General features: G+C 40.7%; 54 non-coding genes across 54 annotated transcripts; all 54 read left to right on the forward strand.

The window, feature by feature from the left end:
• The first annotated feature begins 116 nt into the window (after positions 1-116).
• LOC144570250 (5S ribosomal RNA) lies at positions 117-235 on the forward strand. The gene has a single exon (XR_013516522.1). It is a non-coding gene; the product is annotated as a 5S ribosomal RNA (ribosomal RNA).
• A 239-nt stretch (positions 236-474) lies between these two features.
• Positions 475-593, forward strand: LOC144570251 (5S ribosomal RNA). The gene has a single exon (XR_013516524.1). It is a non-coding gene; the product is annotated as a 5S ribosomal RNA (ribosomal RNA).
• A 239-nt stretch (positions 594-832) lies between these two features.
• LOC144570252 (5S ribosomal RNA) lies at positions 833-951 on the forward strand. Its single transcript, XR_013516525.1, has one exon. It is a non-coding gene; the product is annotated as a 5S ribosomal RNA (ribosomal RNA).
• A 239-nt stretch (positions 952-1,190) lies between these two features.
• Positions 1,191-1,309, forward strand: LOC144570253 (5S ribosomal RNA). The gene has a single exon (XR_013516526.1). It is a non-coding gene; the product is annotated as a 5S ribosomal RNA (ribosomal RNA).
• Positions 1,310-1,548: 239 nt separating this feature from the next.
• Positions 1,549-1,667, forward strand: LOC144570254 (5S ribosomal RNA). The gene has a single exon (XR_013516527.1). It is a non-coding gene; the product is annotated as a 5S ribosomal RNA (ribosomal RNA).
• A 239-nt stretch (positions 1,668-1,906) lies between these two features.
• On the forward strand, positions 1,907-2,025 carry LOC144570255 (5S ribosomal RNA). Its single transcript, XR_013516528.1, has one exon. It is a non-coding gene; the product is annotated as a 5S ribosomal RNA (ribosomal RNA).
• Positions 2,026-2,264: 239 nt separating this feature from the next.
• LOC144570256 (5S ribosomal RNA) lies at positions 2,265-2,383 on the forward strand. The gene has a single exon (XR_013516530.1). It is a non-coding gene; the product is annotated as a 5S ribosomal RNA (ribosomal RNA).
• Positions 2,384-2,622: 239 nt separating this feature from the next.
• On the forward strand, positions 2,623-2,741 carry LOC144570257 (5S ribosomal RNA). The gene has a single exon (XR_013516531.1). It is a non-coding gene; the product is annotated as a 5S ribosomal RNA (ribosomal RNA).
• A 239-nt stretch (positions 2,742-2,980) lies between these two features.
• On the forward strand, positions 2,981-3,099 carry LOC144570259 (5S ribosomal RNA). Its single transcript, XR_013516533.1, has one exon. It is a non-coding gene; the product is annotated as a 5S ribosomal RNA (ribosomal RNA).
• A 239-nt stretch (positions 3,100-3,338) lies between these two features.
• On the forward strand, positions 3,339-3,457 carry LOC144570260 (5S ribosomal RNA). The gene has a single exon (XR_013516534.1). It is a non-coding gene; the product is annotated as a 5S ribosomal RNA (ribosomal RNA).
• A 239-nt stretch (positions 3,458-3,696) lies between these two features.
• On the forward strand, positions 3,697-3,815 carry LOC144570261 (5S ribosomal RNA). Its single transcript, XR_013516535.1, has one exon. It is a non-coding gene; the product is annotated as a 5S ribosomal RNA (ribosomal RNA).
• Positions 3,816-4,054: 239 nt separating this feature from the next.
• Positions 4,055-4,173, forward strand: LOC144570263 (5S ribosomal RNA). Its single transcript, XR_013516536.1, has one exon. It is a non-coding gene; the product is annotated as a 5S ribosomal RNA (ribosomal RNA).
• Positions 4,174-4,412: 239 nt separating this feature from the next.
• LOC144570264 (5S ribosomal RNA) lies at positions 4,413-4,531 on the forward strand. The gene has a single exon (XR_013516537.1). It is a non-coding gene; the product is annotated as a 5S ribosomal RNA (ribosomal RNA).
• Positions 4,532-4,770: 239 nt separating this feature from the next.
• Positions 4,771-4,889, forward strand: LOC144570265 (5S ribosomal RNA). Its single transcript, XR_013516538.1, has one exon. It is a non-coding gene; the product is annotated as a 5S ribosomal RNA (ribosomal RNA).
• Positions 4,890-5,128: 239 nt separating this feature from the next.
• LOC144570266 (5S ribosomal RNA) lies at positions 5,129-5,247 on the forward strand. The gene has a single exon (XR_013516539.1). It is a non-coding gene; the product is annotated as a 5S ribosomal RNA (ribosomal RNA).
• Positions 5,248-5,488: 241 nt separating this feature from the next.
• Positions 5,489-5,607, forward strand: LOC144570267 (5S ribosomal RNA). The gene has a single exon (XR_013516540.1). It is a non-coding gene; the product is annotated as a 5S ribosomal RNA (ribosomal RNA).
• A 224-nt stretch (positions 5,608-5,831) lies between these two features.
• Positions 5,832-5,950, forward strand: LOC144570268 (5S ribosomal RNA). The gene has a single exon (XR_013516541.1). It is a non-coding gene; the product is annotated as a 5S ribosomal RNA (ribosomal RNA).
• Positions 5,951-6,174: 224 nt separating this feature from the next.
• On the forward strand, positions 6,175-6,293 carry LOC144570269 (5S ribosomal RNA). The gene has a single exon (XR_013516542.1). It is a non-coding gene; the product is annotated as a 5S ribosomal RNA (ribosomal RNA).
• A 239-nt stretch (positions 6,294-6,532) lies between these two features.
• Positions 6,533-6,651, forward strand: LOC144570271 (5S ribosomal RNA). The gene has a single exon (XR_013516544.1). It is a non-coding gene; the product is annotated as a 5S ribosomal RNA (ribosomal RNA).
• Positions 6,652-14,954: 8,303 nt separating this feature from the next.
• On the forward strand, positions 14,955-15,073 carry LOC144570746 (5S ribosomal RNA). Its single transcript, XR_013516999.1, has one exon. It is a non-coding gene; the product is annotated as a 5S ribosomal RNA (ribosomal RNA).
• Positions 15,074-15,297: 224 nt separating this feature from the next.
• On the forward strand, positions 15,298-15,416 carry LOC144570272 (5S ribosomal RNA). The gene has a single exon (XR_013516545.1). It is a non-coding gene; the product is annotated as a 5S ribosomal RNA (ribosomal RNA).
• A 239-nt stretch (positions 15,417-15,655) lies between these two features.
• Positions 15,656-15,774, forward strand: LOC144570273 (5S ribosomal RNA). The gene has a single exon (XR_013516546.1). It is a non-coding gene; the product is annotated as a 5S ribosomal RNA (ribosomal RNA).
• A 239-nt stretch (positions 15,775-16,013) lies between these two features.
• Positions 16,014-16,132, forward strand: LOC144570274 (5S ribosomal RNA). Its single transcript, XR_013516547.1, has one exon. It is a non-coding gene; the product is annotated as a 5S ribosomal RNA (ribosomal RNA).
• A 239-nt stretch (positions 16,133-16,371) lies between these two features.
• On the forward strand, positions 16,372-16,490 carry LOC144570275 (5S ribosomal RNA). The gene has a single exon (XR_013516548.1). It is a non-coding gene; the product is annotated as a 5S ribosomal RNA (ribosomal RNA).
• A 239-nt stretch (positions 16,491-16,729) lies between these two features.
• LOC144570753 (5S ribosomal RNA) lies at positions 16,730-16,848 on the forward strand. Its single transcript, XR_013517006.1, has one exon. It is a non-coding gene; the product is annotated as a 5S ribosomal RNA (ribosomal RNA).
• A 239-nt stretch (positions 16,849-17,087) lies between these two features.
• Positions 17,088-17,206, forward strand: LOC144570704 (5S ribosomal RNA). Its single transcript, XR_013516960.1, has one exon. It is a non-coding gene; the product is annotated as a 5S ribosomal RNA (ribosomal RNA).
• A 239-nt stretch (positions 17,207-17,445) lies between these two features.
• On the forward strand, positions 17,446-17,564 carry LOC144570276 (5S ribosomal RNA). The gene has a single exon (XR_013516549.1). It is a non-coding gene; the product is annotated as a 5S ribosomal RNA (ribosomal RNA).
• A 239-nt stretch (positions 17,565-17,803) lies between these two features.
• LOC144570277 (5S ribosomal RNA) lies at positions 17,804-17,922 on the forward strand. Its single transcript, XR_013516550.1, has one exon. It is a non-coding gene; the product is annotated as a 5S ribosomal RNA (ribosomal RNA).
• Positions 17,923-18,161: 239 nt separating this feature from the next.
• Positions 18,162-18,280, forward strand: LOC144570279 (5S ribosomal RNA). Its single transcript, XR_013516551.1, has one exon. It is a non-coding gene; the product is annotated as a 5S ribosomal RNA (ribosomal RNA).
• A 239-nt stretch (positions 18,281-18,519) lies between these two features.
• LOC144570280 (5S ribosomal RNA) lies at positions 18,520-18,638 on the forward strand. Its single transcript, XR_013516552.1, has one exon. It is a non-coding gene; the product is annotated as a 5S ribosomal RNA (ribosomal RNA).
• Positions 18,639-18,877: 239 nt separating this feature from the next.
• LOC144570281 (5S ribosomal RNA) lies at positions 18,878-18,996 on the forward strand. Its single transcript, XR_013516553.1, has one exon. It is a non-coding gene; the product is annotated as a 5S ribosomal RNA (ribosomal RNA).
• A 239-nt stretch (positions 18,997-19,235) lies between these two features.
• Positions 19,236-19,354, forward strand: LOC144570283 (5S ribosomal RNA). The gene has a single exon (XR_013516556.1). It is a non-coding gene; the product is annotated as a 5S ribosomal RNA (ribosomal RNA).
• A 239-nt stretch (positions 19,355-19,593) lies between these two features.
• Positions 19,594-19,712, forward strand: LOC144570284 (5S ribosomal RNA). The gene has a single exon (XR_013516557.1). It is a non-coding gene; the product is annotated as a 5S ribosomal RNA (ribosomal RNA).
• A 239-nt stretch (positions 19,713-19,951) lies between these two features.
• LOC144570285 (5S ribosomal RNA) lies at positions 19,952-20,070 on the forward strand. The gene has a single exon (XR_013516558.1). It is a non-coding gene; the product is annotated as a 5S ribosomal RNA (ribosomal RNA).
• A 239-nt stretch (positions 20,071-20,309) lies between these two features.
• On the forward strand, positions 20,310-20,428 carry LOC144570754 (5S ribosomal RNA). The gene has a single exon (XR_013517007.1). It is a non-coding gene; the product is annotated as a 5S ribosomal RNA (ribosomal RNA).
• A 239-nt stretch (positions 20,429-20,667) lies between these two features.
• LOC144570705 (5S ribosomal RNA) lies at positions 20,668-20,786 on the forward strand. Its single transcript, XR_013516961.1, has one exon. It is a non-coding gene; the product is annotated as a 5S ribosomal RNA (ribosomal RNA).
• A 239-nt stretch (positions 20,787-21,025) lies between these two features.
• LOC144570286 (5S ribosomal RNA) lies at positions 21,026-21,144 on the forward strand. The gene has a single exon (XR_013516559.1). It is a non-coding gene; the product is annotated as a 5S ribosomal RNA (ribosomal RNA).
• A 239-nt stretch (positions 21,145-21,383) lies between these two features.
• LOC144570287 (5S ribosomal RNA) lies at positions 21,384-21,502 on the forward strand. Its single transcript, XR_013516560.1, has one exon. It is a non-coding gene; the product is annotated as a 5S ribosomal RNA (ribosomal RNA).
• Positions 21,503-21,741: 239 nt separating this feature from the next.
• On the forward strand, positions 21,742-21,860 carry LOC144570288 (5S ribosomal RNA). The gene has a single exon (XR_013516561.1). It is a non-coding gene; the product is annotated as a 5S ribosomal RNA (ribosomal RNA).
• A 239-nt stretch (positions 21,861-22,099) lies between these two features.
• Positions 22,100-22,218, forward strand: LOC144570290 (5S ribosomal RNA). Its single transcript, XR_013516562.1, has one exon. It is a non-coding gene; the product is annotated as a 5S ribosomal RNA (ribosomal RNA).
• A 239-nt stretch (positions 22,219-22,457) lies between these two features.
• LOC144570291 (5S ribosomal RNA) lies at positions 22,458-22,576 on the forward strand. Its single transcript, XR_013516563.1, has one exon. It is a non-coding gene; the product is annotated as a 5S ribosomal RNA (ribosomal RNA).
• A 239-nt stretch (positions 22,577-22,815) lies between these two features.
• Positions 22,816-22,934, forward strand: LOC144570292 (5S ribosomal RNA). Its single transcript, XR_013516564.1, has one exon. It is a non-coding gene; the product is annotated as a 5S ribosomal RNA (ribosomal RNA).
• A 239-nt stretch (positions 22,935-23,173) lies between these two features.
• On the forward strand, positions 23,174-23,292 carry LOC144570293 (5S ribosomal RNA). Its single transcript, XR_013516565.1, has one exon. It is a non-coding gene; the product is annotated as a 5S ribosomal RNA (ribosomal RNA).
• A 239-nt stretch (positions 23,293-23,531) lies between these two features.
• Positions 23,532-23,650, forward strand: LOC144570295 (5S ribosomal RNA). Its single transcript, XR_013516568.1, has one exon. It is a non-coding gene; the product is annotated as a 5S ribosomal RNA (ribosomal RNA).
• A 239-nt stretch (positions 23,651-23,889) lies between these two features.
• On the forward strand, positions 23,890-24,008 carry LOC144570296 (5S ribosomal RNA). Its single transcript, XR_013516569.1, has one exon. It is a non-coding gene; the product is annotated as a 5S ribosomal RNA (ribosomal RNA).
• A 239-nt stretch (positions 24,009-24,247) lies between these two features.
• On the forward strand, positions 24,248-24,366 carry LOC144570297 (5S ribosomal RNA). Its single transcript, XR_013516570.1, has one exon. It is a non-coding gene; the product is annotated as a 5S ribosomal RNA (ribosomal RNA).
• Positions 24,367-24,605: 239 nt separating this feature from the next.
• Positions 24,606-24,724, forward strand: LOC144570298 (5S ribosomal RNA). Its single transcript, XR_013516571.1, has one exon. It is a non-coding gene; the product is annotated as a 5S ribosomal RNA (ribosomal RNA).
• Positions 24,725-24,963: 239 nt separating this feature from the next.
• LOC144570299 (5S ribosomal RNA) lies at positions 24,964-25,082 on the forward strand. The gene has a single exon (XR_013516572.1). It is a non-coding gene; the product is annotated as a 5S ribosomal RNA (ribosomal RNA).
• A 239-nt stretch (positions 25,083-25,321) lies between these two features.
• Positions 25,322-25,440, forward strand: LOC144570300 (5S ribosomal RNA). Its single transcript, XR_013516573.1, has one exon. It is a non-coding gene; the product is annotated as a 5S ribosomal RNA (ribosomal RNA).
• A 239-nt stretch (positions 25,441-25,679) lies between these two features.
• LOC144570301 (5S ribosomal RNA) lies at positions 25,680-25,798 on the forward strand. Its single transcript, XR_013516574.1, has one exon. It is a non-coding gene; the product is annotated as a 5S ribosomal RNA (ribosomal RNA).
• Positions 25,799-26,037: 239 nt separating this feature from the next.
• LOC144570302 (5S ribosomal RNA) lies at positions 26,038-26,156 on the forward strand. Its single transcript, XR_013516575.1, has one exon. It is a non-coding gene; the product is annotated as a 5S ribosomal RNA (ribosomal RNA).
• A 239-nt stretch (positions 26,157-26,395) lies between these two features.
• LOC144570303 (5S ribosomal RNA) lies at positions 26,396-26,514 on the forward strand. Its single transcript, XR_013516576.1, has one exon. It is a non-coding gene; the product is annotated as a 5S ribosomal RNA (ribosomal RNA).
• Positions 26,515-26,753: 239 nt separating this feature from the next.
• On the forward strand, positions 26,754-26,872 carry LOC144570304 (5S ribosomal RNA). The gene has a single exon (XR_013516577.1). It is a non-coding gene; the product is annotated as a 5S ribosomal RNA (ribosomal RNA).
• A 239-nt stretch (positions 26,873-27,111) lies between these two features.
• On the forward strand, positions 27,112-27,230 carry LOC144570307 (5S ribosomal RNA). Its single transcript, XR_013516579.1, has one exon. It is a non-coding gene; the product is annotated as a 5S ribosomal RNA (ribosomal RNA).
• The last annotated feature ends 177 nt before the right edge of the window (positions 27,231-27,407 follow it).

Raw genomic sequence — 27,407 nt, forward strand, 5'->3', positions numbered from 1 at the left:
TAAATTAAATTAAATTAAATTAAATTAGTTAGATAATTTTTGATGAAATTAAATCGGTTTTTAAATTAAAATAGTCGTTATTTGCGTTTAAGTAGAGGTTTGAGTCATTCTATAACGGATGCGATCATACCAGCACTAAAGCACCGGATCCCATCGGAACTCCGCAGTTAAGCGTGCTTGGGCAGGAGTAGTACTAGGATGGGTGACCTCCTGGGAAGTCCCTGTGTTGCATTCCTTTTTATTTTATTTTATTTTATTTTTTGTTGCCGCGCGTCGCACCCGCAAATGGCGTAATTCTGTATATGAGCGCACGAGGCGGTTGTCTCGGAGTTTTATCGAATTATGGAATTTTAACTTGTAAATTAAATTAAATTAAATTAAATTAGTTAGATAATTTTTGATGAAATTAAATCGGTTTTTAAATTAAAATAGTCGTTATTTGCGTTTAAGTAGAGGTTTGAGTCATTCTATAACGGATGCGATCATACCAGCACTAAAGCACCGGATCCCATCGGAACTCCGCAGTTAAGCGTGCTTGGGCAGGAGTAGTACTAGGATGGGTGACCTCCTGGGAAGTCCCTGTGTTGCATTCCTTTTTATTTTATTTTATTTTATTTTTTGTTGCCGCGCGTCGCACCCGCAAATGGCGTAATTCTGTATATGAGCGCACGAGGCGGTTGTCTCGGAGTTTTATCGAATTATGGAATTTTAACTTGTAAATTAAATTAAATTAAATTAAATTAGTTAGATAATTTTTGATGAAATTAAATCGGTTTTTAAATTAAAATAGTCGTTATTTGCGTTTAAGTAGAGGTTTGAGTCATTCTATAACGGATGCGATCATACCAGCACTAAAGCACCGGATCCCATCGGAACTCCGCAGTTAAGCGTGCTTGGGCAGGAGTAGTACTAGGATGGGTGACCTCCTGGGAAGTCCCTGTGTTGCATTCCTTTTTATTTTATTTTATTTTATTTTTTGTTGCCGCGCGTCGCACCCGCAAATGGCGTAATTCTGTATATGAGCGCACGAGGCGGTTGTCTCGGAGTTTTATCGAATTATGGAATTTTAACTTGTAAATTAAATTAAATTAAATTAAATTAGTTAGATAATTTTTGATGAAATTAAATCGGTTTTTAAATTAAAATAGTCGTTATTTGCGTTTAAGTAGAGGTTTGAGTCATTCTATAACGGATGCGATCATACCAGCACTAAAGCACCGGATCCCATCGGAACTCCGCAGTTAAGCGTGCTTGGGCAGGAGTAGTACTAGGATGGGTGACCTCCTGGGAAGTCCCTGTGTTGCATTCCTTTTTATTTTATTTTATTTTATTTTTTGTTGCCGCGCGTCGCACCCGCAAATGGCGTAATTCTGTATATGAGCGCACGAGGCGGTTGTCTCGGAGTTTTATCGAATTATGGAATTTTAACTTGTAAATTAAATTAAATTAAATTAAATTAGTTAGATAATTTTTGATGAAATTAAATCGGTTTTTAAATTAAAATAGTCGTTATTTGCGTTTAAGTAGAGGTTTGAGTCATTCTATAACGGATGCGATCATACCAGCACTAAAGCACCGGATCCCATCGGAACTCCGCAGTTAAGCGTGCTTGGGCAGGAGTAGTACTAGGATGGGTGACCTCCTGGGAAGTCCCTGTGTTGCATTCCTTTTTATTTTATTTTATTTTATTTTTTGTTGCCGCGCGTCGCACCCGCAAATGGCGTAATTCTGTATATGAGCGCACGAGGCGGTTGTCTCGGAGTTTTATCGAATTATGGAATTTTAACTTGTAAATTAAATTAAATTAAATTAAATTAGTTAGATAATTTTTGATGAAATTAAATCGGTTTTTAAATTAAAATAGTCGTTATTTGCGTTTAAGTAGAGGTTTGAGTCATTCTATAACGGATGCGATCATACCAGCACTAAAGCACCGGATCCCATCGGAACTCCGCAGTTAAGCGTGCTTGGGCAGGAGTAGTACTAGGATGGGTGACCTCCTGGGAAGTCCCTGTGTTGCATTCCTTTTTATTTTATTTTATTTTATTTTTTGTTGCCGCGCGTCGCACCCGCAAATGGCGTAATTCTGTATATGAGCGCACGAGGCGGTTGTCTCGGAGTTTTATCGAATTATGGAATTTTAACTTGTAAATTAAATTAAATTAAATTAAATTAGTTAGATAATTTTTGATGAAATTAAATCGGTTTTTAAATTAAAATAGTCGTTATTTGCGTTTAAGTAGAGGTTTGAGTCATTCTATAACGGATGCGATCATACCAGCACTAAAGCACCGGATCCCATCGGAACTCCGCAGTTAAGCGTGCTTGGGCAGGAGTAGTACTAGGATGGGTGACCTCCTGGGAAGTCCCTGTGTTGCATTCCTTTTTATTTTATTTTATTTTATTTTTTGTTGCCGCGCGTCGCACCCGCAAATGGCGTAATTCTGTATATGAGCGCACGAGGCGGTTGTCTCGGAGTTTTATCGAATTATGGAATTTTAACTTGTAAATTAAATTAAATTAAATTAAATTAGTTAGATAATTTTTGATGAAATTAAATCGGTTTTTAAATTAAAATAGTCGTTATTTGCGTTTAAGTAGAGGTTTGAGTCATTCTATAACGGATGCGATCATACCAGCACTAAAGCACCGGATCCCATCGGAACTCCGCAGTTAAGCGTGCTTGGGCAGGAGTAGTACTAGGATGGGTGACCTCCTGGGAAGTCCCTGTGTTGCATTCCTTTTTATTTTATTTTATTTTATTTTTTGTTGCCGCGCGTCGCACCCGCAAATGGCGTAATTCTGTATATGAGCGCACGAGGCGGTTGTCTCGGAGTTTTATCGAATTATGGAATTTTAACTTGTAAATTAAATTAAATTAAATTAAATTAGTTAGATAATTTTTGATGAAATTAAATCGGTTTTTAAATTAAAATAGTCGTTATTTGCGTTTAAGTAGAGGTTTGAGTCATTCTATAACGGATGCGATCATACCAGCACTAAAGCACCGGATCCCATCGGAACTCCGCAGTTAAGCGTGCTTGGGCAGGAGTAGTACTAGGATGGGTGACCTCCTGGGAAGTCCCTGTGTTGCATTCCTTTTTATTTTATTTTATTTTATTTTTTGTTGCCGCGCGTCGCACCCGCAAATGGCGTAATTCTGTATATGAGCGCACGAGGCGGTTGTCTCGGAGTTTTATCGAATTATGGAATTTTAACTTGTAAATTAAATTAAATTAAATTAAATTAGTTAGATAATTTTTGATGAAATTAAATCGGTTTTTAAATTAAAATAGTCGTTATTTGCGTTTAAGTAGAGGTTTGAGTCATTCTATAACGGATGCGATCATACCAGCACTAAAGCACCGGATCCCATCGGAACTCCGCAGTTAAGCGTGCTTGGGCAGGAGTAGTACTAGGATGGGTGACCTCCTGGGAAGTCCCTGTGTTGCATTCCTTTTTATTTTATTTTATTTTATTTTTTGTTGCCGCGCGTCGCACCCGCAAATGGCGTAATTCTGTATATGAGCGCACGAGGCGGTTGTCTCGGAGTTTTATCGAATTATGGAATTTTAACTTGTAAATTAAATTAAATTAAATTAAATTAGTTAGATAATTTTTGATGAAATTAAATCGGTTTTTAAATTAAAATAGTCGTTATTTGCGTTTAAGTAGAGGTTTGAGTCATTCTATAACGGATGCGATCATACCAGCACTAAAGCACCGGATCCCATCGGAACTCCGCAGTTAAGCGTGCTTGGGCAGGAGTAGTACTAGGATGGGTGACCTCCTGGGAAGTCCCTGTGTTGCATTCCTTTTTATTTTATTTTATTTTATTTTTTGTTGCCGCGCGTCGCACCCGCAAATGGCGTAATTCTGTATATGAGCGCACGAGGCGGTTGTCTCGGAGTTTTATCGAATTATGGAATTTTAACTTGTAAATTAAATTAAATTAAATTAAATTAGTTAGATAATTTTTGATGAAATTAAATCGGTTTTTAAATTAAAATAGTCGTTATTTGCGTTTAAGTAGAGGTTTGAGTCATTCTATAACGGATGCGATCATACCAGCACTAAAGCACCGGATCCCATCGGAACTCCGCAGTTAAGCGTGCTTGGGCAGGAGTAGTACTAGGATGGGTGACCTCCTGGGAAGTCCCTGTGTTGCATTCCTTTTTATTTTATTTTATTTTATTTTTTGTTGCCGCGCGTCGCACCCGCAAATGGCGTAATTCTGTATATGAGCGCACGAGGCGGTTGTCTCGGAGTTTTATCGAATTATGGAATTTTAACTTGTAAATTAAATTAAATTAAATTAAATTAGTTAGATAATTTTTGATGAAATTAAATCGGTTTTTAAATTAAAATAGTCGTTATTTGCGTTTAAGTAGAGGTTTGAGTCATTCTATAACGGATGCGATCATACCAGCACTAAAGCACCGGATCCCATCGGAACTCCGCAGTTAAGCGTGCTTGGGCAGGAGTAGTACTAGGATGGGTGACCTCCTGGGAAGTCCCTGTGTTGCATTCCTTTTTATTTTATTTTATTTTATTTTTTGTTGCCGCGCGTCGCACCCGCAAATGGCGTAATTCTGTATATGAGCGCACGAGGCGGTTGTCTCGGAGTTTTATCGAATTATGGAATTTTAACTTGTAAATTAAATTAAATTAAATTAAATTAGTTAGATAATTTTTGATGAAATTAAATCGGTTTTTAAATTAAAATAGTCGTTATTTGCGTTTAAGTAGAGGTTTGAGTCATTCTATAACGGATGCGATCATACCAGCACTAAAGCACCGGATCCCATCGGAACTCCGCAGTTAAGCGTGCTTGGGCAGGAGTAGTACTAGGATGGGTGACCTCCTGGGAAGTCCCTGTGTTGCATTCCTTTTTATTTTATTTTATTTTATTTTTTGTTGCCGCGCGTCGCACCCGCAAATGGCGTAATTCTGTATATGAGCGCACGAGGCGGTTGTCTCGGAGTTTTATCGAATTATGGAATTTTAACTTGTAAATTAAATTAAATTAAATTAAATTAGTTAGATAATTTTTGATGAAATTAAATCGGTTTTTAAATTAAAATAGTCGTTATTTGCGTTTAAGTAGAGGTTTGAGTCATTCTATAACGGATGCGATCATACCAGCACTAAAGCACCGGATCCCATCGGAACTCCGCAGTTAAGCGTGCTTGGGCAGGAGTAGTACTAGGATGGGTGACCTCCTGGGAAGTCCCTGTGTTGCATTCCTTTTTATATTTTATTTTATTTTATTTTTTGTTGCCGCGCGTCGCACCCGCAAATGGCGTAATTCTGTATATGAGCGCACGAGGCGGTTGTCTCGGAGTTTTATCGAATTATGGAATTTTAACTTGTAAATTAAATTAAATTAAATTAAATTAGTTAGATAATTTTTGATGAAATTAAATCGGTTTTTAAATTAAAATAGTCGTTATTTGCGTTTAAGTAGAGGTTTGAGTCATTCTATAACGGATGCGATCATACCAGCACTAAAGCACCGGATCCCATCGGAACTCCGCAGTTAAGCGTGCTTGGGCAGGAGTAGTACTAGGATGGGTGACCTCCTGGGAAGTCCCTGTGTTGCATTCCTTTTTATTTTATTTTATTTTATTTTTTGTTGCCGCGCGTCGCACCCGCAAATGGCGTAATTCTGTATATGAGCGCACGAGGCGGTTGTCTCGGAGTTTTATCGAATTATGGAATTTTAACTTGTAAATTAAATTAGTTAGATAATTTTTGATGAAATTAAATCGGTTTTTAAATTAAAATAGTCGTTATTTGCGTTTAAGTAGAGGTTTGAGTCATTCTATAACGGATGCGATCATACCAGCACTAAAGCACCGGATCCCATCGGAACTCCGCAGTTAAGCGTGCTTGGGCAGGAGTAGTACTAGGATGGGTGACCTCCTGGGAAGTCCCTGTGTTGCATTCCTTTTTATTTTATTTTATTTTATTTTTTGTTGCCGCGCGTCGCACCCGCAAATGGCGTAATTCTGTATATGAGCGCACGAGGCGGTTGTCTCGGAGTTTTATCGAATTATGGAATTTTAACTTGTAAATTAAATTAGTTAGATAATTTTTGATGAAATTAAATCGGTTTTTAAATTAAAATAGTCGTTATTTGCGTTTAAGTAGAGGTTTGAGTCATTCTATAACGGATGCGATCATACCAGCACTAAAGCACCGGATCCCATCGGAACTCCGCAGTTAAGCGTGCTTGGGCAGGAGTAGTACTAGGATGGGTGACCTCCTGGGAAGTCCCTGTGTTGCATTCCTTTTTATTTTATTTTATTTTATTTTTTGTTGCCGCGCGTCGCACCCGCAAATGGCGTAATTCTGTATATGAGCGCACGAGGCGGTTGTCTCGGAGTTTTATCGAATTATGGAATTTTAACTTGTAAATTAAATTAAATTAAATTAAATTAGTTAGATAATTTTTGATGAAATTAAATCGGTTTTTAAATTAAAATAGTCGTTATTTGCGTTTAAGTAGAGGTTTGAGTCATTCTATAACGGATGCGATCATACCAGCACTAAAGCACCGGATCCCATCGGAACTCCGCAGTTAAGCGTGCTTGGGCAGGAGTAGTACTAGGATGGGTGACCTCCTGGGAAGTCCCTGTGTTGCATTCCTTTTTATTTTATTTTATTTTATTTTTTGTTGCCGCGCGTCGCACCCGCAAATGGCGTAATTCTGTATATGAGCGCACGAGGCGGTTGTCTCGGAGTTTTATCGAATTATGGAATTTTAACTTGTAAATTAAATTAGTTAGATAATTTTTGATGAAATTAAATCGGTTTTTAAATTAAAATAGTCGTTATTTGCGTTTAAGTAGAGGTTTGAGTCATTCTAGTGATGCGAGTCGCACTGACTGGTACCTGGTGGCAGGGACGATCCAGCAGAGGCGGAAAAAGAAGGAAGGAGAGGGTTTTGATCGTGAGTGGAGAGGGCGATGGAGAAAAGGGTGAGGAGTAGGTGTTTCGGCAGGGGTGGATGGAGAGTTGATCGGTGAAGAGGTGGTGAAGACCGACGGGTAGGAGAAGAAGGGTTTAGGGTTTCGGTGGAGGGTTTCGTTGAGGCTCGCACGGAGGTGATTCGAGTCGCAACGAAGAAGAACAAGAAGAAGGAGAGGTGGGGTTCGCTGGGCAGAGGAAGAAGAAAGGAACAGGAGAGGTGCGGGTGAGGGTTATATGGTGAGACTCGCGTCGTTTGGGCGCACCCCTTCTGATGCTGCGTCTGTTCGCATTGATGCGAGTCGTATCATGTGGGATGCGAGTCGCATCGAGTGATGCAAGTCGCATCGGAGATGATGCGAGTCGCATCAAGTGGAAGTTGGTAATTCTTTTCGGTAGAAAGGAAAAATAGCTAACTAATCTAACTAAAAGTAAACTGAAAAGGCTTGGGTTGCCTCCCAAGAAGCGCTTGTTTCAGGTCTCAAGCTCGACTTTCTTTGTGCTAATCCTCCGGTGAGACGGGATCAGAGAGGTCTTGAACAACCCGCTCCTGATAATCATGATCTGCCACATAGTGCTTGAGACGCTGACCGTTCACTTTGAAATCCCCACATGTGTCATTCCCAATTTCAATTGCGCCGAAATGGTGCACCCTTCGTACCACAAACGGACCTGACCATCTGGTTTTCAATTTCCCAGGAAAGAGTCGTAACCTGGAATTGAACAAGAGGACCAGATCGCCTTCCTTGAAGTCGCGAGACATGATGCGCTTGTCATGAATTCGTTTGGTTTTGTCTTTGTAGATCCTCGCATTCTCGTATGAGTGCTGACGCATCTCTTCCAATTCGTGCAAATCGAGGATACGCTTCTCTCCAGCTGCTAACAAGTCCATGTTGATAGCACGAGTGGCCCAGAACGCTTTGTGCTCAATCTCAACTGGCAGATGACACGGCTTTCCATACACCAGCTTGAAAGGGCTCATCCCAATCGGTGTTTTGAATGCTGTACGGTAGGCCCAAAGCGCGTCACTCAATTTCAAAGACCAATCCTTCCTTGTTCTTGCCACGGTCTTCTCCAAGATAGATTTGATTTCCCTGTTGGAGATTTCAGCTTGGCCGTTCGACTGAGGATGGTAAGAGGTGGAGACCTTGTGCGTCACTCCATGTCGCTGCAGGAGATTGTTGAATTGACGGTTTATGAAATGCTTCCCTCCATCGCTGATGACAGCTCTTGGCACTCCAAAACGAGGAAAGATGACATCATTGAATAATCGCTTCACCGCGCCTGAGTCAGCTCTTCGACAGGCCACTGCCTCGACCCATTTTGAAACGTAGTCAACCGCAACTAGAATGTACTCATTTCCACATGAAGCTGGAAATGGTCCCATGAAATCTATGCCCCACACGTCGAAGACTTCGACCTCAAGAATGGAGTTGAGAGGCATCTCATTGCGATTAGTGATGTTCCCAGTGCGTTGACACTTGTCACATGACATCACCAAGGTTTTCGCGTCCTTAAAGATAGATGGCCAGAAGAAACCACATTGTAAAACCTTGGCGGCCGTTTTGGAGAACGAGGCATGTCCGCCATAGGCGGATGAATGGCAGTGCTCGAGAATGGAACGTGTCTCTTCATGTGGTACACAGCGTCGGAGGAGGCTGTCGATCCCTAACTTGAAAAGAAAGGGATCGTCCCAGAAATAGAATTTTGCGTCAGATTTTAGCTTTTTCCTCTGCTGGTAAGTCATGGCGTTTGGGAGGATCCCAGAGGCAAGGTAATTGGCCATGTCTGCATACCAAGGGTCTGGATACCTGCTCAAGCGGGTCGCATTGACTCCCATGCGAGTCTCATCATGAAGGATGCGAGTCGCAAGACACTCCATGCGAGTCGCATCAAGGTGAGCCAGAGTTGAAGCGGAGAAGAGCTGCTCGTCGGGAAAGGAATCATCGATTGGCAAGTCGGCAGAACTCTCGTCATCCAAACGGAGTCTGGAGAGATGGTCGGCTACGGTGTTTTCGACCCCTTTCTTGTCTCTGATTTCAAGATCGAATTCTTGCAGGAGAAGAATCCATCTTATCAGTCGAGGCTTTGCGTCCTGCTTTTTCAACAAGTACCTGAGCGCGGCATGGTCGGTGTAGATGATGATCTTCGAACCAACCAGATACGACCTGAACTTGTCAAGAGCAAACACAACAGCAAGAAGTTCTTTCTCGGTAGTCGTGTAATTCATCTGGGCAGGGTCTAGCACCTTGCTAGCGTAGTAGATGGCACATGGCATCGATCCCTTCCTCTGCCCAAGAACAGCTCCTACTGCGTAGTCGCTCGCATCGCACATGATCTCAAAGGGAAGAGACCAGTCAGGTGGTTGCAGGATAGGTGCTGAGATGAGAGACTCCTTCAAGCTGTGAAAAGATTTGACGCATTCTTCAGTGAAGACAAAGTCAGACTCCTTGATGAGCAGATTGGTCAATGGCTTAGCAATCTTGGAAAAATCCTTGATGAACCGACGGTAGAATCCAGCATGTCCAAGAAAGCTTCGAACTCCTTTGACGCTCGTCGGAATCTCTAGTTTCTCGATCACTTCGATCTTGGCCTTGTCGACTTCGATGCCTTTTGAGGTCACGACATGTCCAAGGACGACTCCTGACTGGACCATGAAGTGGCATTTCTCCCAGTTCAGAATGAGATGGACTTCCTCACATCTCTGCAAGATCTTGCACAGGTTGGTCAGACAAGTGTCGAAGCATGTTCCATACACCGAGAAGTCATCCATAAAAATTTCAACCTCTTTCTCAATGAAGTCTGAAAAGATGGCCATCATGGCTCTTTGAAAGGTTGCTGGTGCATTGCACAGACCAAATGGCATCCTACGGTACGCGTACGTACCGTAGGGACAGGTAAAAGTGGTCATTTCTTGGTCTTGTGGGTGAATCGGTATCTGGAAGAAACCAGAGTAACCATCCAGATAGCAGAAATAGGAGTGATCTGCAAGTCGTTCGAGGAGTTGGTCAACGAATGGCAGAGGGAAATGGTCCTTGCGTGTGGCTGCGTTCAGCTTCCTGTAGTCGATGCACATGCGATGTCCCGTCACCACACGGGTTTGGACCAGTTCATTCTTCGCATTTCTCACCACCGTTGCCCCTCCTTTCTTTGGCACCACGTGGACTGGGCTCACCCATCTACTGTCAGAGATAGGGTATATAATACCGGCGTCTAGAAGCTTGAGAATTTCTTTCTTGACTACCTCTTTCAGGTTCGGATTGAGCCGTCTTTGGTGCTCAACAGATGGCTTGTGATCATCCTCCAAGAAGATTCGGTGTGAGCAGATGGACGGGCTGATCCCCTTCAAGTCGTTGATCGAATACCCAATCGCCCCTCGATGAAGTGTCAATTTCTCCAAAAGCTTGGCGGTTTGTTCGGGATTCAATTCGGCGTTTACTATAACGGGGAGAGATTGATCTGGTCCAAGGTACTCGTACCTGAGGTTGGCTGGTAGAGGCTTGAGCTCAAGAGTGGGTTTCTCTGTCTGGGCTTTGATGCAAGTCGCATCATGCTCCTTGCGAGTCGCATCACACTCCTTGCGAGTCGCATCAGGTGTACTTGAGTCGCCTCCATTAGCTCCAAATTCTCCAGACCTTGGGATGCGACTCGCATGGGGTTGATGCGGGTCGCATCCAGTCTCCCCAAAGTCAGCTGCTTTCACATCCGCTCCACATACTTCCGAATTCGTTATTTCAACTTGCATTTCAGACAGAAATTCGAAATGCTCGTTCATACTCTCATTGGTCCGCTCAAGAAGGTAGTCTTCTACCAAATCCGTTAAACATTCTTCGATCACATCTACTCGGAAACAAGATTCGGTTGAAGGATACTTCATGGCGCGGTCGATTTGAAAACACACTTTCTCTCCTCCAAAGTTCATGGTCAGCGTTCCCTGAGAGACGTCGATGATTGCACCTGCCGTTCTGAGGAAAGGTCGTCCCAAGATGATGGGGACTTCCTTATCCTCTTCCATCTCCATGACAACAAAATCGACAGGTACGAAATACTTACCGACTTGAACTGGTACATCTTCCACAATGCCAAGTGGTAGTCGTACCGAGGAGTCTGCTAGTTGTAATGACATTCGCGTTGGTCTGAGCTCACCTACCCCCATTCGCTCATAGATCGTGCGTGGCATGAGACTCACGCTTGCTCCTAGATCGCAGAGAGCTTTCCTGATTGTCGCCTTTCCTATGATGCAAGGAATGGAGAACTTACCTGGATCGTCCAATTTGGGAGGTAGGTCGTTCTTCAGAATGGCACTGCATTGTTCTGTCAACTTCACCGTTTCATTTCCCCCCAAGCTTCGCTTATTGGATAGAATATCTTTCAGGAACTTGGCATAGGAGGGCATTTGAGTCAAGGCATCGGTGAACGGGATCGTGATTTGCAGGCCTTTGATCACCTCAGTGAATTTCGCGAATTGTGCGTTCAACTTGTTCTCAGCTAATCGTCGGGGAAAGGGTACAGGTGGTCTGTAAGGTTTTTCAACTCCTTTCCCTTTCTCTCTGTCAGACTTGTCAGATTCCTTTGATGCGGGTCGCACTGTACCAATGCGAGTCGCATCCAGAGGTTCTTCTGGAGTCGATGCGAGTCGCACTGTGGTGGTGCAGGTCGCATCAGAGTTGATGCCAGTCGCATCAGGGATGGTGCCAGTTGCATCAATGGTGGTGCCAGTCGCATCGGTTAGAATCTGATCAGTTGGGAAAGCTGATTCATCGTACTGAGTCCCACTCCTCAGTGTGATCGCCTTAGCTTCTCCTCTGGGGTTTGGTTCTGGCTGCGCTGGCAGTTTGCCAGGTTGAGGTTGGCTGGAAGTGACGATATGACTCAGTTGCTCCAACAATTTGCTTTGGGTGGCCATTTGAGTTGCCATTGATTGCATTTGCTCCCACATCATCTGGTTCATCTTCCCTTGCTCGTGTGTGAAGTTCGTCGCATAGGGAGGCACATATGGTTTGGAAGGGCCAGCTTGAGGTGCTCGGTTGTTCTGATTGGGGAAGGAGGCGTTCTGGTAGAAGTTTCTGTTGTTGCCTCCTCCAGAAGAATTGTTCCAGTTGCTGCCGGATGATGGATTGATGAAGGAGTTATTGTTGTTGGTGGGGTTGGTGAAAGGGGGCCTGGGAGCATTGTTGAAAGGCGCAGGGTTGTTTTGATTCCTATTCCAATTCTGTTGTTCCATTGGATCCTTGGAGTAGGATCGGTTGAAGGGAGGTTTTGGGAAAAAGGAAGGTTCATTGTTGATGGAATTGACCTGCTCGCTCTCCTCATCAGCTTGCACCAATGGACATTGCTCGTAAGCATGTCTCTCATCACCACACATGACGCATGCTTGGGGTTGCTGTTCAACTGCTTTGACGCTGAGCTTGTCCATCGCTCTCTGCATGGCGTCCATCTTAGCGGTGAGAGCCGTGATGTGATCCACCTCGTACTTGCCACCTCCTTGGCTACCTCCTTGGCCTCCTCGTCGTCGTGAGTTGTCACGGCCGGACCATTGCTGGTTCTGCGCCATGCTGTCTATCAAGTTCATAGCCTCTAAAGGCTCCCTTGACATCAGCGCGCCTCCAGCAACAGCGTCGACGTAAGCACGAGTGCTTTCGTTCAAGCCGTCATAAAACGTTTGGATCAAGAGCCAGTCCGGTATACCGTGGTGTGGACAAGAGTATTGCAATTCTCTAAACCTTTCCCATGCCTCATTCAGGGGTTCATCAAAAATTTGACTAAAGCTGGTCAGGTCATGTCTTACCTTGGCAGTTCGTTTATGAGGGAAAAATCTGGTCAGAAACAATTTGGACAATTCCCTCCAAGTCAAAACTGAGTCCCTAGGTAAAGATCCTAACCATTTCTTTGCTTTGTCCCTAAGAGTGAAAGGAAATAGAGCAAGCTTGGTGTAATCAGCATTCTCACCGTTGGTTTTGATGGTCGTGATGCACTCGAGGAATGTTTGGAGATGAGAGTGCGGGTCTTCGTGGTCGAGTCCATGAAAGGTGTTCTGCTGCACCATGTTGACAACTCCCGGATTGAAGTTGGGTTGTTGTCCTGGAATGCGCGGCAGCCGGATTGCACCTCTCACATCTCCAGCCCTTGGTACATTGAACTCTCGCAAGGTCCTTGGCATGAAGACATCCATGTCGTCGTCAGACTGGTCAGTCAAGTCTTCTCGCTCTCTATTTCTTTCTGCATCCCTGTCCTCCCTGCTCGGATGTTCTGACATTGTCTCTGTGATGCGAGTCGCTTCGGTTGTGATGCGAGTCGCTTCGGTTGTGATGCGAGTCGCGTCAACCTCTGTGCGGGTCGCTTCAGTCGATGTCTGAGCAGGGACTGTGTCTTCTGGAGGTGTTTCGTCGAAGAGTGGTCCTCTGCTCCTCAGTTGGTAAGTCAGCTTGTATTTACCTGCAGTAGGGGGGATGAAAGCCAGTTTTTTTTTTTTTTTTTTTAGTGATAAAGAAGTAAAGCAAAAGAAAAGATACAAACTAAAATCTAGATTAACTAAGAAAAGTGTAAATCTAGAAAGGAATTGATAGCCGTCCCCGGCAACGGCGCCAAAACTTGTTCGCTTCTCAGAGTGTGCTTACAAAGTTCCAAATACAACTAATTGTACTTGTTTTAAACCTTGAATCCACTCACGTCTAGGATTGCAAGTGTACAATCCTATCCGTGTAGTAAAATAAGGTATCGATCCTCAGGGACGGTTAAACTCAATTCTAGACTTTCACAAATCCAAGTTAGGTACTAGAAGTTTGAAGAATTGGGTTTGATTTGTTTCAATTTCTAAATTTCAAAAGACAATTCAATTAAAGGTAAATGAAAGCGATTAAAAGATTTGGTTTCGAATCAATTATAAAATGTGTTCTTAGGATTTCAGACTTCATCTCCAAACTTTTCCTTCTCTGGACCTATCATACAACTCGCATCATCTCTGATGCGACCTGTGTGATGCGACTCGCATCATCTCTGATGCGGGTCGCATGGCCCTCGAGCAGAGCTGACATGAGTTCGTATCTAAGTTGATTTCTTGTGCGAGGCTTCGACCTGTGGCTCTCGCCTACTGGTATCTAACCTAGATTGATTGTCTGGTTAACTAGAAGTATCTATAACCTCTCGATAATAGAAATTTCACCTCTCGGTTACTATTGATCTTAGATCTACTTCAAGTGCTCAATTACAATTGCAAGATACATCAAGGCCTAATTACTAGAAGAGATGCTATAGACATCTAACAGTAGACAATCAAGAATCAATCAAGAAATCACAATCAAGCAAACAATGAATACTCAAACAACAATCACACAAGTTCAACATTAGATCAAAACATCATTCAACTCAAAGAAAAGGTTTGGAGATTACATCTTAACCCTAAGAAACAGGGATCTACTCAAGCATAACAAAAGTAAACATGAAAGAGAGAGAGAATAGGCAGATCATAATGGAGCTCGAAGATCCAAGGTGGATTGGAGAGGATCTTGCAATCTTCTCTTCTTCTCCTCTTCTTCAAGCAAGCTCCAATCTCCTTCTTCTCTCTTGATCTTCGCTCTTTTTGTGTTCTGGAATGTAGAGGGGGAAAAAAAGCCTCCCGAATTCTGGCATAGGACCTCCTTATATAGGCAACAGAGTTGACTTTGGGCTTGTCAGATTTAATTTGAACTGGGCGGCAACAGTTGATGCGACTCGCATCAGATGGTCTTCAAGAGAGAGCAGTGAGGGTCGCATCGCAGGTCGCTTTGGGCTTGGATGCGACTCGCACCAGATGAATGCGACTCGCATCAGAGCTTCCTGAAGTCTGCCAATTGCCTGATTTTGCCCAATTTCGCTTGATTCCTGCAAAGTAAGAACCAAAACTTAGCAGTACCACATTCTATGGATGTTCAATGTAAAAGGCACCTTTTATTGGTTCAAAACATAGATTTTCATATGGAAACAAGTCGAAATGATAGGTCTAATAATGTGATAACACCAGCACTAAAGCACCGGATCCCATCGGAACTCCGCAGTTAAGCGTGCTTGGGCAGGAGTAGTACTAGGATGGGTGACCTCCTGGGAAGTCCCTGTGTTGCATTCCTTTTTATTTTATTTTATTTTATTTTTTGTTGCCGCGCGTCGCACCCGCAAATGGCGTAATTCTGTATATGAGCGCACGAGGCGGTTGTCTCGGAGTTTTATCGAATTATGGAATTTTAACTTGTAAATTAAATTAGTTAGATAATTTTTGATGAAATTAAATCGGTTTTTAAATTAAAATAGTCGTTATTTGCGTTTAAGTAGAGGTTTGAGTCATTCTATAACGGATGCGATCATACCAGCACTAAAGCACCGGATCCCATCGGAACTCCGCAGTTAAGCGTGCTTGGGCAGGAGTAGTACTAGGATGGGTGACCTCCTGGGAAGTCCCTGTGTTGCATTCCTTTTTATTTTATTTTATTTTATTTTTTGTTGCCGCGCGTCGCACCCGCAAATGGCGTAATTCTGTATATGAGCGCACGAGGCGGTTGTCTCGGAGTTTTATCGAATTATGGAATTTTAACTTGTAAATTAAATTAAATTAAATTAAATTAGTTAGATAATTTTTGATGAAATTAAATCGGTTTTTAAATTAAAATAGTCGTTATTTGCGTTTAAGTAGAGGTTTGAGTCATTCTATAACGGATGCGATCATACCAGCACTAAAGCACCGGATCCCATCGGAACTCCGCAGTTAAGCGTGCTTGGGCAGGAGTAGTACTAGGATGGGTGACCTCCTGGGAAGTCCCTGTGTTGCATTCCTTTTTATTTTATTTTATTTTATTTTTTGTTGCCGCGCGTCGCACCCGCAAATGGCGTAATTCTGTATATGAGCGCACGAGGCGGTTGTCTCGGAGTTTTATCGAATTATGGAATTTTAACTTGTAAATTAAATTAAATTAAATTAAATTAGTTAGATAATTTTTGATGAAATTAAATCGGTTTTTAAATTAAAATAGTCGTTATTTGCGTTTAAGTAGAGGTTTGAGTCATTCTATAACGGATGCGATCATACCAGCACTAAAGCACCGGATCCCATCGGAACTCCGCAGTTAAGCGTGCTTGGGCAGGAGTAGTACTAGGATGGGTGACCTCCTGGGAAGTCCCTGTGTTGCATTCCTTTTTATTTTATTTTATTTTATTTTTTGTTGCCGCGCGTCGCACCCGCAAATGGCGTAATTCTGTATATGAGCGCACGAGGCGGTTGTCTCGGAGTTTTATCGAATTATGGAATTTTAACTTGTAAATTAAATTAAATTAAATTAAATTAGTTAGATAATTTTTGATGAAATTAAATCGGTTTTTAAATTAAAATAGTCGTTATTTGCGTTTAAGTAGAGGTTTGAGTCATTCTATAACGGATGCGATCATACCAGCACTAAAGCACCGGATCCCATCGGAACTCCGCAGTTAAGCGTGCTTGGGCAGGAGTAGTACTAGGATGGGTGACCTCCTGGGAAGTCCCTGTGTTGCATTCCTTTTTATTTTATTTTATTTTATTTTTTGTTGCCGCGCGTCGCACCCGCAAATGGCGTAATTCTGTATATGAGCGCACGAGGCGGTTGTCTCGGAGTTTTATCGAATTATGGAATTTTAACTTGTAAATTAAATTAAATTAAATTAAATTAGTTAGATAATTTTTGATGAAATTAAATCGGTTTTTAAATTAAAATAGTCGTTATTTGCGTTTAAGTAGAGGTTTGAGTCATTCTATAACGGATGCGATCATACCAGCACTAAAGCACCGGATCCCATCGGAACTCTGCAGTTAAGCGTGCTTGGGCAGGAGTAGTACTAGGATGGGTGACCTCCTGGGAAGTCCCTGTGTTCCATTCCTTTTTATTTTATTTTATTTTATTTTTTGTTGCCGCGCGTCGCACCCGCAAATGGCGTAATTCTGTATATGAGCGCACGAGGCGGTTGTCTCGGAGTTTTATCGAATTATGGAATTTTAACTTGTAAATTAAATTAAATTAAATTAAATTAGTTAGATAATTTTTGATGAAATTAAATCGGTTTTTAAATTAAAATAGTCGTTATTTGCGTTTAAGTAGAGGTTTGAGTCATTCTATAACGGATGCGATCATACCAGCACTAAAGCACCGGATCCCATCGGAACTCCGCAGTTAAGCGTGCTTGGGCAGGAGTAGTACTAGGATGGGTGACCTCCTGGGAAGTCCCTGTGTTCCATTCCTTTTTATTTTATTTTATTTTATTTTTTGTTGCCGCGCGTCGCACCCGCAAATGGCGTAATTCTGTATATGAGCGCACGAGGCGGTTGTCTCGGAGTTTTATCGAATTATGGAATTTTAACTTGTAAATTAAATTAAATTAAATTAAATTAGTTAGATAATTTTTGATGAAATTAAATCGGTTTTTAAATTAAAATAGTCGTTATTTGCGTTTAAGTAGAGGTTTGAGTCATTCTATAACGGATGCGATCATACCAGCACTAAAGCACCGGATCCCATCGGAACTCCGCAGTTAAGCGTGCTTGGGCAGGAGTAGTACTAGGATGGGTGACCTCCTGGGAAGTCCCTGTGTTGCATTCCTTTTTATTTTATTTTATTTTATTTTTTGTTGCCGCGCGTCGCACCCGCAAATGGCGTAATTCTGTATATGAGCGCACGAGGCGGTTGTCTCGGAGTTTTATCGAATTATGGAATTTTAACTTGTAAATTAAATTAAATTAAATTAAATTAGTTAGATAATTTTTGATGAAATTAAATCGGTTTTTAAATTAAAATAGTCGTTATTTGCGTTTAAGTAGAGGTTTGAGTCATTCTATAACGGATGCGATCATACCAGCACTAAAGCACCGGATCCCATCGGAACTCCGCAGTTAAGCGTGCTTGGGCAGGAGTAGTACTAGGATGGGTGACCTCCTGGGAAGTCCCTGTGTTGCATTCCTTTTTATTTTATTTTATTTTATTTTTTGTTGCCGCGCGTCGCACCCGCAAATGGCGTAATTCTGTATATGAGCGCACGAGGCGGTTGTCTCGGAGTTTTATCGAATTATGGAATTTTAACTTGTAAATTAAATTAAATTAAATTAAATTAGTTAGATAATTTTTGATGAAATTAAATCGGTTTTTAAATTAAAATAGTCGTTATTTGCGTTTAAGTAGAGGTTTGAGTCATTCTATAACGGATGCGATCATACCAGCACTAAAGCACCGGATCCCATCGGAACTCCGCAGTTAAGCGTGCTTGGGCAGGAGTAGTACTAGGATGGGTGACCTCCTGGGAAGTCCCTGTGTTGCATTCCTTTTTATTTTATTTTATTTTATTTTTTGTTGCCGCGCGTCGCACCCGCAAATGGCGTAATTCTGTATATGAGCGCACGAGGCGGTTGTCTCGGAGTTCTATCGAATTATGGAATTTTAACTTGTAAATTAAATTAAATTAAATTAAATTAGTTAGATAATTTTTGATGAAATTAAATCGGTTTTTAAATTAAAATAGTCGTTATTTGCGTTTAAGTAGAGGTTTGAGTCATTCTATAACGGATGCGATCATACCAGCACTAAAGCACCGGATCCCATCGGAACTCCGCAGTTAAGCGTGCTTGGGCAGGAGTAGTACTAGGATGGGTGACCTCCTGGGAAGTCCCTGTGTTGCATTCCTTTTTATTTTATTTTATTTTATTTTTTGTTGCCGCGCGTCGCACCCGCAAATGGCGTAATTCTGTATATGAGCGCACGAGGCGGTTGTCTCGGAGTTTTATCGAATTATGGAATTTTAACTTGTAAATTAAATTAAATTAAATTAAATTAGTTAGATAATTTTTGATGAAATTAAATCGGTTTTTAAATTAAAATAGTCGTTATTTGCGTTTAAGTAGAGGTTTGAGTCATTCTATAACGGATGCGATCATACCAGCACTAAAGCACCGGATCCCATCGGAACTCCGCAGTTAAGCGTGCTTGGGCAGGAGTAGTACTAGGATGGGTGACCTCCTGGGAAGTCCCTGTGTTGCATTCCTTTTTATTTTATTTTATTTTATTTTTTGTTGCCGCGCGTCGCACCCGCAAATGGCGTAATTCTGTATATGAGCGCACGAGGCGGTTGTCTCGGAGTTTTATCGAATTATGGAATTTTAACTTGTAAATTAAATTAAATTAAATTAAATTAGTTAGATAATTTTTGATGAAATTAAATCGGTTTTTAAATTAAAATAGTCGTTATTTGCGTTTAAGTAGAGGTTTGAGTCATTCTATAACGGATGCGATCATACCAGCACTAAAGCACCGGATCCCATCGGAACTCCGCAGTTAAGCGTGCTTGGGCAGGAGTAGTACTAGGATGGGTGACCTCCTGGGAAGTCCCTGTGTTGCATTCCTTTTTATTTTATTTTATTTTATTTTTTGTTGCCGCGCGTCGCACCCGCAAATGGCGTAATTCTGTATATGAGCGCACGAGGCGGTTGTCTCGGAGTTTTATCGAATTATGGAATTTTAACTTGTAAATTAAATTAAATTAAATTAAATTAGTTAGATAATTTTTGATGAAATTAAATCGGTTTTTAAATTAAAATAGTCGTTATTTGCGTTTAAGTAGAGGTTTGAGTCATTCTATAACGGATGCGATCATACCAGCACTAAAGCACCGGATCCCATCGGAACTCCGCAGTTAAGCGTGCTTGGGCAGGAGTAGTACTAGGATGGGTGACCTCCTGGGAAGTCCCTGTGTTGCATTCCTTTTTATTTTATTTTATTTTATTTTTTGTTGCCGCGCGTCGCACCCGCAAATGGCGTAATTCTGTATATGAGCGCACGAGGCGGTTGTCTCGGAGTTTTATCGAATTATGGAATTTTAACTTGTAAATTAAATTAAATTAAATTAAATTAGTTAGATAATTTTTGATGAAATTAAATCGGTTTTTAAATTAAAATAGTCGTTATTTGCGTTTAAGTAGAGGTTTGAGTCATTCTATAACGGATGCGATCATACCAGCACTAAAGCACCGGATCCCATCGGAACTCCGCAGTTAAGCGTGCTTGGGCAGGAGTAGTACTAGGATGGGTGACCTCCTGGGAAGTCCCTGTGTTGCATTCCTTTTTATTTTATTTTATTTTATTTTTTGTTGCCGCGCGTCGCACCCGCAAATGGCGTAATTCTGTATATGAGCGCACGAGGCGGTTGTCTCGGAGTTTTATCGAATTATGGAATTTTAACTTGTAAATTAAATTAAATTAAATTAAATTAGTTAGATAATTTTTGATGAAATTAAATCGGTTTTTAAATTAAAATAGTCGTTATTTGCGTTTAAGTAGAGGTTTGAGTCATTCTATAACGGATGCGATCATACCAGCACTAAAGCACCGGATCCCATCGGAACTCTGCAGTTAAGCGTGCTTGGGCAGGAGTAGTACTAGGATGGGTGACCTCCTGGGAAGTCCCTGTGTTCCATTCCTTTTTATTTTATTTTATTTTATTTTTTGTTGCCGCGCGTCGCACCCGCAAATGGCGTAATTCTGTATATGAGCGCACGAGGCGGTTGTCTCGGAGTTTTATCGAATTATGGAATTTTAACTTGTAAATTAAATTAAATTAAATTAAATTAGTTAGATAATTTTTGATGAAATTAAATCGGTTTTTAAATTAAAATAGTCGTTATTTGCGTTTAAGTAGAGGTTTGAGTCATTCTATAACGGATGCGATCATACCAGCACTAAAGCACCGGATCCCATCGGAACTCCGCAGTTAAGCGTGCTTGGGCAGGAGTAGTACTAGGATGGGTGACCTCCTGGGAAGTCCCTGTGTTCCATTCCTTTTTATTTTATTTTATTTTATTTTTTGTTGCCGCGCGTCGCACCCGCAAATGGCGTAATTCTGTATATGAGCGCACGAGGCGGTTGTCTCGGAGTTTTATCGAATTATGGAATTTTAACTTGTAAATTAAATTAAATTAAATTAAATTAGTTAGATAATTTTTGATGAAATTAAATCGGTTTTTAAATTAAAATAGTCGTTATTTGCGTTTAAGTAGAGGTTTGAGTCATTCTATAACGGATGCGATCATACCAGCACTAAAGCACCGGATCCCATCGGAACTCCGCAGTTAAGCGTGCTTGGGCAGGAGTAGTACTAGGATGGGTGACCTCCTGGGAAGTCCCTGTGTTGCATTCCTTTTTATTTTATTTTATTTTATTTTTTGTTGCCGCGCGTCGCACCCGCAAATGGCGTAATTCTGTATATGAGCGCACGAGGCGGTTGTCTCGGAGTTTTATCGAATTATGGAATTTTAACTTGTAAATTAAATTAAATTAAATTAAATTAGTTAGATAATTTTTGATGAAATTAAATCGGTTTTTAAATTAAAATAGTCGTTATTTGCGTTTAAGTAGAGGTTTGAGTCATTCTATAACGGATGCGATCATACCAGCACTAAAGCACCGGATCCCATCGGAACTCCGCAGTTAAGCGTGCTTGGGCAGGAGTAGTACTAGGATGGGTGACCTCCTGGGAAGTCCCTGTGTTGCATTCCTTTTTATTTTATTTTATTTTATTTTTTGTTGCCGCGCGTCGCACCCGCAAATGGCGTAATTCTGTATATGAGCGCACGAGGCGGTTGTCTCGGAGTTTTATCGAATTATGGAATTTTAACTTGTAAATTAAATTAAATTAAATTAAATTAGTTAGATAATTTTTGATGAAATTAAATCGGTTTTTAAATTAAAATAGTCGTTATTTGCGTTTAAGTAGAGGTTTGAGTCATTCTATAACGGATGCGATCATACCAGCACTAAAGCACCGGATCCCATCGGAACTCCGCAGTTAAGCGTGCTTGGGCAGGAGTAGTACTAGGATGGGTGACCTCCTGGGAAGTCCCTGTGTTGCATTCCTTTTTATTTTATTTTATTTTATTTTTTGTTGCCGCGCGTCGCACCCGCAAATGGCGTAATTCTGTATATGAGCGCACGAGGCGGTTGTCTCGGAGTTCTATCGAATTATGGAATTTTAACTTGTAAATTAAATTAAATTAAATTAAATTAGTTAGATAATTTTTGATGAAATTAAATCGGTTTTTAAATTAAAATAGTCGTTATTTGCGTTTAAGTAGAGGTTTGAGTCATTCTATAACGGATGCGATCATACCAGCACTAAAGCACCGGATCCCATCGGAACTCCGCAGTTAAGCGTGCTTGGGCAGGAGTAGTACTAGGATGGGTGACCTCCTGGGAAGTCCCTGTGTTGCATTCCTTTTTATTTTATTTTATTTTATTTTTTGTTGCCGCGCGTCGCACCCGCAAATGGCGTAATTCTGTATATGAGCGCACGAGGCGGTTGTCTCGGAGTTTTATCGAATTATGGAATTTTAACTTGTAAATTAAATTAAATTAAATTAAATTAGTTAGATAATTTTTGATGAAATTAAATCGGTTTTTAAATTAAAATAGTCGTTATTTGCGTTTAAGTAGAGGTTTGAGTCATTCTATAACGGATGCGATCATACCAGCACTAAAGCACCGGATCCCATCGGAACTCCGCAGTTAAGCGTGCTTGGGCAGGAGTAGTACTAGGATGGGTGACCTCCTGGGAAGTCCCTGTGTTGCATTCCTTTTTATTTTATTTTATTTTATTTTTTGTTGCCGCGCGTCGCACCCGCAAATGGCGTAATTCTGTATATGAGCGCACGAGGCGGTTGTCTCGGAGTTTTATCGAATTATGGAATTTTAACTTGTAAATTAAATTAAATTAAATTAAATTAGTTAGATAATTTTTGATGAAATTAAATCGGTTTTTAAATTAAAATAGTCGTTATTTGCGTTTAAGTAGAGGTTTGAGTCATTCTATAACGGATGCGATCATACCAGCACTAAAGCACCGGATCCCATCGGAACTCCGCAGTTAAGCGTGCTTGGGCAGGAGTAGTACTAGGATGGGTGACCTCCTGGGAAGTCCCTGTGTTGCATTCCTTTTTATTTTATTTTATTTTATTTTTTGTTGCCGCGCGTCGCACCCGCAAATGGCGTAATTCTGTATATGAGCGCACGAGGCGGTTGTCTCGGAGTTTTATCGAATTATGGAATTTTAACTTGTAAATTAAATTAAATTAAATTAAATTAGTTAGATAATTTTTGATGAAATTAAATCGGTTTTTAAATTAAAATAGTCGTTATTTGCGTTTAAGTAGAGGTTTGAGTCATTCTATAACGGATGCGATCATACCAGCACTAAAGCACCGGATCCCATCGGAACTCCGCAGTTAAGCGTGCTTGGGCAGGAGTAGTACTAGGATGGGTGACCTCCTGGGAAGTCCCTGTGTTGCATTCCTTTTTATTTTATTTTATTTTACTTTTTGTTGCCGCGCGTCGCACCCGCAAATGGCGTAATTCTGTATATGAGCGCACGAGGCGGTTGTCTCGGAGTTTTATCGAATTATGGAATTTTAACTTGTAAATTAAATTAAATTAAATTAAATTAGTTAGATAATTTTTGATGAAATTAAATCGGTTTTTAAATTAAAATAGTCGTTATTTGCGTTTAAGTAGAGGTTTGAGTCATTCTATAACGGATGCGATCATACCAGCACTAAAGCACCGGATCCCATCGGAACTCCGCAGTTAAGCGTGCTTGGGCAGGAGTAGTACTAGGATGGGTGACCTCCTGGGAAGTCCCTGTGTTGCATTCCTTTTTATTTTATTTTATTTTATTTTTTGTTGCCGCGCGTCGCACCCGCAAATGGCGTAATTCTGTATATGAGCGCACGAGGCGGTTGTCTCGGAGTTTTATCGAATTATGGAATTTTAACTTGTAAATTAAATTAAATTAAATTAAATTAGTTAGATAATTTTTGATGAAATTAAATCGGTTTTTAAATTAAAATAGTCGTTATTTGCGTTTAAGTAGAGGTTTGAGTCATTCTATAACGGATGCGATCATACCAGCACTAAAGCACCGGATCCCATCGGAACTCCGCAGTTAAGCGTGCTTGGGCAGGAGTAGTACTAGGATGGGTGACCTCCTGGGAAGTCCCTGTGTTGCATTCCTTTTTATTTTATTTTATTTTATTTTTTGTTGCCGCGCGTCGCACCCGCAAATGGCGTAATTCTGTATATGAGCGCACGAGGCGGTTGTCTCGGAGTTTTATCGAATTATGGAATTTTAACTTGTAAATTAAATTAAATTAAATTAAATTAGTTAGATAATTTTTGATGAAATTAAATCGGTTTTTAAATTAAAATAGTCGTTATTTGCGTTTAAGTAGAGGTTTGAGTCATTCTATAACGGATGCGATCATACCAGCACTAAAGCACCGGATCCCATCGGAACTCCGCAGTTAAGCGTGCTTGGGCAGGAGTAGTACTAGGATGGGTGACCTCCTGGGAAGTCCCTGTGTTGCATTCCTTTTTATTTTATTTTATTTTATTTTTTGTTGCCGCGCGTCGCACCCGCAAATGGCGTAATTCTGTATATGAGCGCACGAGGCGGTTGTCTCGGAGTTTTATCGAATTATGGAATTTTAACTTGTAAATTAAATTAAATTAAATTAAATTAGTTAGATAATTTTTGATGAAATTAAATCGGTTTTTAAATTAAAATAGTCGTTATTTGCGTTTAAGTAGAGGTTTGAGTCATTCTATAACGGATGCGATCATACCAGCACTAAAGCACCGGATCCCATCGGAACTCCGCAGTTAAGCGTGCTTGGGCAGGAGTAGTACTAGGATGGGTGACCTCCTGGGAAGTCCCTGTGTTGCATTCCTTTTTATTTTATTTTATTTTATTTTTTGTTGCCGCGCGTCGCACCCGCAAATGGCGTAATTCTGTATATGAGCGCACGAGGCGGTTGTCTCGGAGTTTTATCGAATTATGGAATTTTAACTTGTAAATTAAATTAAATTAAATTAAATTAGTTAGATAATTTTTGATGAAATTAAATCGGTTTTTAAATTAAAATAGTCGTTATTTGCGTTTAAGTAGAGGTTTGAGTCATTCTATAACGGATGCGATCATACCAGCACTAAAGCACCGGATCCCATCGGAACTCCGCAGTTAAGCGTGCTTGGGCAGGAGTAGTACTAGGATGGGTGACCTCCTGGGAAGTCCCTGTGTTGCATTCCTTTTTATTTTATTTTATTTTACTTTTTGTTGCCGCGCGTCGCACCCGCAAATGGCGTAATTCTGTATATGAGCGCACGAGGCGGTTGTCTCGGAGTTTTATCGAATTATGGAATTTTAACTTGTAAATTAAATTAAATTAAATTAAATTAGTTAGATAATTTTTGATGAAATTAAATCGGTTTTTAAATTAAAATAGTCGTTATTTGCGTTTAAGTAGAGGTTTGAGTCATTCTATAACGGATGCGATCATACCAGCACTAAAGCACCGGATCCCATCGGAACTCCGCAGTTAAGCGTGCTTGGGCAGGAGTAGTACTAGGATGGGTGACCTCCTGGGAAGTCCCTGTGTTGCATTCCTTTTTATTTTATTTTATTTTATTTTTTGTTGCCGCGCGTCGCACCCGCAAATGGCGTAATTCTGTATATGAGCGCACGAGGCGGTTGTCTCGGAGTTTTATCGAATTATGGAATTTTAACTTGTAAATTAAATTAAATTAAATTAAATTAGTTAGATAATTTTTGATGAAATTAAATCGGTTTTTAAATTAAAATAGTCGTTATTTGCGTTTAAGTAGAGGTTTGAGTCATTCTATAACGGATGCGATCATACCAGCACTAAAGCACCGGATCCCATCGGAACTCCGCAGTTAAGCGTGCTTGGGCAGGAGTAGTACTAGGATGGGTGACCTCCTGGGAAGTCCCTGTGTTGCATTCCTTTTTATTTTATTTTATTTTATTTTTTGTTGCCGCGCGTCGCACCCGCAAATGGCGTAATTCTGTATATGAGCGCACGAGGCGGTTGTCTCGGAGTTTTATCGAATTATGGAATTTTAACTTGTAAATTAAATTAAATTAAATTAAATTAGTTAGATAATTTTTGATGAAATTAAATCGGTTTTTAAATTAAAATAGTCGTTATTTGCGTTTAAGTAGAGGTTTGAGTCATTCTATAACGGATGCGATCATACCAGCACTAAAGCACCGGATCCCATCGGAACTCCGCAGTTAAGCGTGCTTGGGCAGGAGTAGTACTAGGATGGGTGACCTCCTGGGAAGTCCCTGTGTTGCATTCCTTTTTATTTTATTTTATTTTATTTTTTGTTGCCGCGCGTCGCACCCGCAAATGGCGTAATTCTGTATATGAGCGCACGAGGCGGTTGTCTCGGAGTTTTATCGAATTATGGAATTTTAACTTGTAAATTAAATTAAATTAAATTAAATTAGTTAGATAATTTTTGATGAAATTAAATCGGTTTTTAAATTAAAATAGTCGTTATTTGCGTTTAAGTAGAGGTTTGAGTCATTCTATAACGGATGCGATCATACCAGCACTAAAGCACCGGATCCCATCGGAACTCCGCAGTTAAGCGTGCTTGGGCAGGAGTAGTACTAGGATGGGTGACCTCCTGGGAAGTCCCTGTGTTGCATTCCTTTTTATTTTATTTTATTTTATTTTTTGTTGCCGCGCGTCGCACCCGCAAATGGCGTAATTCTGTATATGAGCGCACGAGGCGGTTGTCTCGGAGTTTTATCGAATTATGGAATTTTAACTTGTAAATTAAATTAAATTAAATTAAATTAGTTAGATAATTTTTGATGAAATTAAATCGGTTTTTAAATTAAAATAGTCGTTATTTGCGTTTAAGTAGAGGTTTGAGTCATTCTATAACGGATGCGATCATACCAGCACTAAAGCACCGGATCCCATCGGAACTCCGCAGTTAAGCGTGCTTGGGCAGGAGTAGTACTAGGATGGGTGACCTCCTGGGAAGTCCCTGTGTTGCATTCCTTTTTATTTTATTTTATTTTATTTTTTGTTGCCGCGCGTCGCACCCGCAAATGGCGTAATTCTGTATATGAGCGCACGAGGCGGTTGTCTCGGAGTTTTATCGAATTATGGAATTTTAACTTGTAAATTAAATTAAATTAAATTAAATTAGTTAGATAATTTTTGATGAAATTAAATCGGTTTTTAAATTAAAATAGTCGTTATTTGCGTTTAAGTAGAGGTTTGAGTCATTCTATAACGGATGCGATCATACCAGCACTAAAGCACCGGATCCCATCGGAACTCCGCAGTTAAGCGTGCTTGGGCAGGAGTAGTACTAGGATGGGTGACCTCCTGGGAAGTCCCTGTGTTGCATTCCTTTTTATTTTATTTTATTTTATTTTTTGTTGCCGCGCGTCGCACCCGCAAATGGCGTAATTCTGTATATGAGCGCACGAGGCGGTTGTCTCGGAGTTTTATCGAATTATGGAATTTTAACTTGTAAATTAAATTAAATTAAATTAAATTAGTTAGATAATTTTTGATGAAATTAAAT

This window comes from Carex rostrata, chromosome 18, assembly GCF_964058835.1.
Source record: "Carex rostrata chromosome 18, lpCarRost1.2, whole genome shotgun sequence".
In the NCBI taxonomy this organism is placed as follows: domain Eukaryota; kingdom Viridiplantae; phylum Streptophyta; class Magnoliopsida; order Poales; family Cyperaceae; genus Carex; species Carex rostrata.